Here is a 5,827-nt window from a genome sequence, read left to right on the forward strand (position 1 = left end):
CATGGTAGGCTAATGCTACTGCTAGCCTTGTGTTTGTTTGTTGAGCACATGCACTGTGGTTTATCCTGTTTTAATTGTATTTATTATTTCAGTTCACAAATGAAACTACCTCCAGTGCTGTGCTGAATTGACCGGTGTCCTGTGAGATCTGGATATAGGCCTACTGGTAAAACAGTATACATTTAATGTGTTGCCTCTTCTGTATTTTAATACATTGTAACATCAATGTCTTCTTTTACACAGTAGCTGTTGGTGCTGATGGTCCCCTGCCTTTGCCCTTGCATTGTGTATGCATTACCTGCAACACAAAGTAGGTTTTTAAGCTGTTTTGTTCTTTTTATGATTTGAACAGTGTTTGCATTCTATGTAGTTACTAGGGCTGGCAACTGATGTATTTTCATGATTTGAACAATGTTTGAATGCTTTTGATACTAGGGCTGGCAACTAATGTATTTTCTGTTTCCTTAAAGGGACCAGTCCAGCCACTGTTTTCCCCACTGTTATTTTACCATTTTGATTTGTTTGGTTTATTAGTTGTTTATTTGAGGTACAATAGTTTGGCATGATTTTAGGTTGTATTTACAGTGACATGTTTTAATTGGTTTTCTCTCCTCCCTCTGTTACAGTGCAACCTTGTTCTAGGCCGGGTCCGCCCTGTTGCACATAGCTTCTCCTGGGACTGCACTGTGGGACCTAGTTTGGCATGATTTTAGGTTGTATTTACAGTTTGGCATGATTTTAGGTTTACAGTGACATGTTTTAATTGGTTTTCTCTCCGCCCTCTGTTACAGTGTAACCTTGTTCAAGGCCGGGTCCGCCCTGTTGCACATAGCTTCTCCTCTCTCCTGGGACTGCACTGTGGGACCTTTGGTTTTTATTGGTGTGTACGTTTAATCTCTGGCAATGCATGTTTTGTATTGAATCCTTTTTTATTATTGCATGAGTTATATTGGTGCCAGGCCTGTCCCCTCTTCTTTCCCTAGCATTGTGGTACATAGCATAGTGTGCACGGGCTGACCCGCCCTTCCTTATAGGAGGGTTTTTCTGCTAACTTGTCACTTATTAATTAAGTCTTGCCCTACTTACCTGTTTTGCCCTGATAGTTTTATTAAAATTACATTAATGTATTTGGTAGCTACTTTGTAATAAAGATTTGTACTATTTTTCATAACAAAGTGCCTCTGTTCAATTGTTCCTGTTTAAGGGGAAGTTTGGTCACACTACACAGTGTTGTATATTTAAAGGTCTAAACTTTAAGGGGTTCCTCCTGTCCCCTCTATTTACGGGAGGTGGCGTTGTCAGGCTTATTACGCTGGTACTACATGTGTTTAGTGATTGTCCGTATCAACTTTGTGTGCTTTCTTTGACGTGCTAAAAGAGCTATAGTACAATGGAAGTCAATGAGGAGCATATTTTGAATGATCAATTTCTAATCAATGGAGTCTATTTAGTCATATTTTTACTGTCATGTCAGCAACGTAAGGAATTTGGTTTGCTTGGAATTGTTGAGGAGTCTTTGTTTGTTCAAAGCACCCCTATGGGTGTCTACATGAGTTGGGATTCTGGGAACCATAATGTCCAGATACCTGGCATTTGTTAATCCTGGCATTAAGCTGGTCCTGAAATGACAAATCACATGCACACAATGTAAGCGACCTGTGATGAAATGGCAGCCAGGAAATGAGACGTAGCAAGACACTGCCAAAGACATCAAGAGCTGCCAGCCAGCAAATTGATGTTGTGGGAACCAAAACATGATGACGTCCCACACTAACATATTATGTGGACGTACTCAAGAAAGACACAGGAAGCTGGCAAGATGTACAGTATGGAGAAGCGGTATGACTGGAAGTGAGGATGACCTAGTCCTAGAGATACTGTAGAGCCTTTGATTAATGTATTTCATTGTCCTAATGCAGTATATGAACTCTGAGGAACAATGTTATATCCTCTGTGTGTGTGTGTGTGTGAGAGTGAGCATAGAGGCCACAATTATGCACCACCAGCTAAGATGGCTTGGACATGTAATCAGGATGCCAGCCAATCGCCTGCCTCGTAAGATCCTATATGGCCAACTCCACCTAGGCCAATGCTCTGCAGGGGGACCGAAGAAGAGACTGAAGGACCAACTAAAGACCTCCCTTAAAAAGTGTGGAATCAAGCCTGCTTCCCTTGAGGACGCCGCTGTGGATCGCTCCTCCTGGCGTGGACTCTGCCAACAAGGAGTCCAACTGGCAGAGGAGAACCGAACAACACATCGCCTGGCAAAGAGGCAGAGGAGGAAGTTGCAAGTCTGCATCTGCCCCATCGGGTCAGATCTTTACTTGCCCTGTCTGTGGCAGACAGTGTGCATCCCGCATTGGACTATACAGTCATCAAAGGACCCACAAATTGTAGCAGAAGTCATCATCGGCCACGATGGACTACCTTAAGCAAGTAAGTGTGCAAATAAGCGTGTGTGCAGCGTGTGCCACGCGTGTCGGCCATATGACTGTGTGTGTGCTTGCGTCTTAAGTAGGGCTGGGTGTTATTTTGGGTGCGGGGCCATGCAAGGCTTTGCCAAGCCAAAAGGTGTGGTGGGGGGTTGGACTGCCAATTAAAACAGGGCATATTATTGGGAAAATCCCAGTTGTCCGACGCCCAGTTGTCCGACGCCCAGAGTGGACTAACAGGGGCAAATGTACGAACGGGCTCTCCTACCGTACTGATGAGCAATACAATGGTTATATGTCACAGTTATTGTCCACGACATTGCAAGCGGCGCGAAGGCCAGCGGACCTTGGTCCTGCTCTTCACGCCCAATCGCCGCAGGCGCGAGTGCCAGCGAAGAGCGGGCCAGGGCCGGCCGCTCGAGTTACGAAGCCGTGGTGAATGCAATCGTTATATTTATGCCCAGGACGAGCCTGGGCAAGCGCACGATAAAGGCATGAATGGGATGAAGATTGCTTGCTTTACAGTCTGTTGGAAAGGCTCAGAACGGTAGGAGAGCCCGTTCGTACATTTGCCCCTGTTAGTCCACTTCGCTGTCGCCGGGCGTCGGACAACTGGGCGTCGGACAACTGGGACTAGCCCTTATTATTACACAGGTTGTTATTGCTCCTGTCTCGTAAATTGTGTGTGTGTGTGTGTGTGCGTGTGCGTGTGTGTGTGTGTGTGTGTGTGTGTGTGTGTGTGTGTGTGTGTGTGTGTGTGTGTGTGAGAGACATTTTGTGTTCTACATATATTTTGATGACAGTACCTTTACTCAAATACAATTCTGTAACATTACAGGGGTTGTTATTGGACCAGCTTGCTGCCAAGATTAATAGATGCCAAGTATCTGGACATTATGGACTCCCAACACCAATAGTGGTGCTGTGAAAGGACAACAACTCCTCATTCCAAGGGAACCACATTGCTTATGTTACTGACATGACAGTGACAGCACAAATATGAGAACAATTATGTGTCATAATGCCATCTGCATTATGACACACTTATATTTGTACTGTACACTCATATTTCTACTGTACATATGTGTCCTGTCCACTCGATCGTACTTGTGGCTGAAGTCAGTGTCTGGATGGATGATGATGTTCACCCCTGCCTCATTTGCTTTCTCAATGATGAATTGCATACATTACAAGCTGCGTAGTTCTCTGTTATATTTGACACATAGGCCTACCTGTGATGTGGGATTTAACAGTTTTATCCAGTTTGAAGTCCTTGACAACAGACCTTTTGTGATTAAAAATGCTTTGGCCTGGTGTAGGTGTTTATAGACGGTGACATTTGCTGTACGCTACTTGGTTTTATTTTTGTTTAGTTTTTTTATTTTAGTTTGTTCCTTTAACAGTACATGACACAATGCTGTATACAATTTCCAAATGATTAATACACATAACTACAATAACTGTAATTCTTCAATTTACCAGAGTTGTTGAAATGTGTACTGTAGGTGATTTCACAGTTTTTACAATTGATATGACCTACACACTTGTAACATTCAATTACATATTACACAGTTGATCCACCTTCAAATACAATTTATGAAACTTTAAATTGGAGTATTTGAATGAATTCAACCCGTTATAATATATATTTTTTTTAAACATTGTGGTTGTGATTATGTTTGTGTTTTATCTTTCTCTTTTTATTTGGAGTGTACATCCAGCCTACTTATCTGTGACTGTAACTAAAGTCATATGCTATATAAACACAGCACAGCAAACAGTTGTTCTTCCATAACAAATCAAGGTTCTGCTAGCTGTTCTCAAGGAATTTGGAGTGATTGTGTAAAGATGTGGTTTCTATAGGGATCAATAGCTGTTTCATTGGCCTCTTGAATAACCTAACTGAATAACAATTGGAGAGAGATGCTCTTCACACATGGGAACATTAATCGAGCTGTCGGTTTAACATGTAAATGAAGCTAAGACTTGGAATGCCAGCAGTGACCTTCACAGATAAAAGATGGGAAGTAGTTTACAATAAAAAATATAGGCCTTTAGCAGACCCTCTTAATCGAGCGCCTTCCACGGATCCAGTCCAGGATTTCATCCAAATAAAAGTAGCAAAATCAGCAAAAGTATAGCACACCACGGTGTATTTTGCAATACAAACCCCCAAATCAATCCTCCAGTTCTAGGCAACACAGAAGGGGGGGATTTTTTTATTTATTTCCAAACGACTCCTCTAAGGTATATTAATGACATAGTTCAGTATTGAAAATGGGAGGTTTTCCCCTTTACTTTAAGATAACAAACGGGGTACCAAAGAAGGTCTCAGCCAGAACAGTCACCAACGTAAATTCGTCACACAATGGGTGGCAGACTGGGGCTGAAACTGCAGCGTATTATGTTGGAGTCAATGAGCCGGGAGTGCACAAGCATAATAACAAACACTAATTCTGAATGTTTGGGACCATTGTAAAATAATCGCTTCAGGAAAATAAAAGAAAACATATCACACATTGTTGTCCGCTGTCTTGTTTTTCGATGTACACTCTACATAACGTAATTCATGTATCCAAAGAGAAGAGAGGGTAGGCTACATTTCTCAGTGGGAAGACAAATTCAACAGGTGTTGATAGACTGATTCACAGGACAGATTGACAGCTGTCTGCCAATAAATCAGTCAACACCTGTTGATTTTCAGTAGGAGCTGAACGAGCAACAAAGTAGTCTTATCTTGCTAGTTATGGAAATATTTATACATATAAATGTATAAATAATATGAAATTCATTTAAAGGACTGAGCTGCAGTGTAGAGGCAACTCAATCTGGCTACCCATTATCAAGAAAAGGGAAAACAGCGCCCCTTTGTGTTCCTTTTCGAGTCTGTTTTTGAGATTTGTAACTAAACTAAACCCATTTATTCAAGTACTGTATACTACTATTTTGAGGGACTTTACACTCGTTTTATATTACCTCTACATTTAACATGCAAAATGTACCTTCACTACAATTAGTTATTAATACATCGTTAATATTGGCCCTACTAATTTAAAACCACTGTATTATTTTACTACAAAGCATATTGTAGCTTATAGACTATAAGCAGTTAATGTGTCTATTATAAAACTTTTAGTCTACAATAAACACTACTTATGTCCTATTTTGGATATCTGGCTTTTTTCAAAAACGTTAGACAAATAGCCTACTTTGATAGCCTACAGTAGGTTATAAGAAGCCTACATGTTTTATGGCAATGCTTGTGTAAAATTCTGAACAGGCCTATAGAAAGCACTGGGATACTGCGAGTTTTACTTGATGAGAAAAAAAGAAGAAGAAAAAAAAACAGGAAATAAAACCCCGCAATATTTAAATTCAACATCATTGAGACTACT

This window comes from Nannobrachium achirus (assembly GCF_963921795.1).
Source record: "Nannobrachium achirus genome assembly, chromosome: 17".
NCBI classification, from domain to species: domain Eukaryota; kingdom Metazoa; phylum Chordata; class Actinopteri; order Myctophiformes; family Myctophidae; genus Nannobrachium; species Nannobrachium achirus.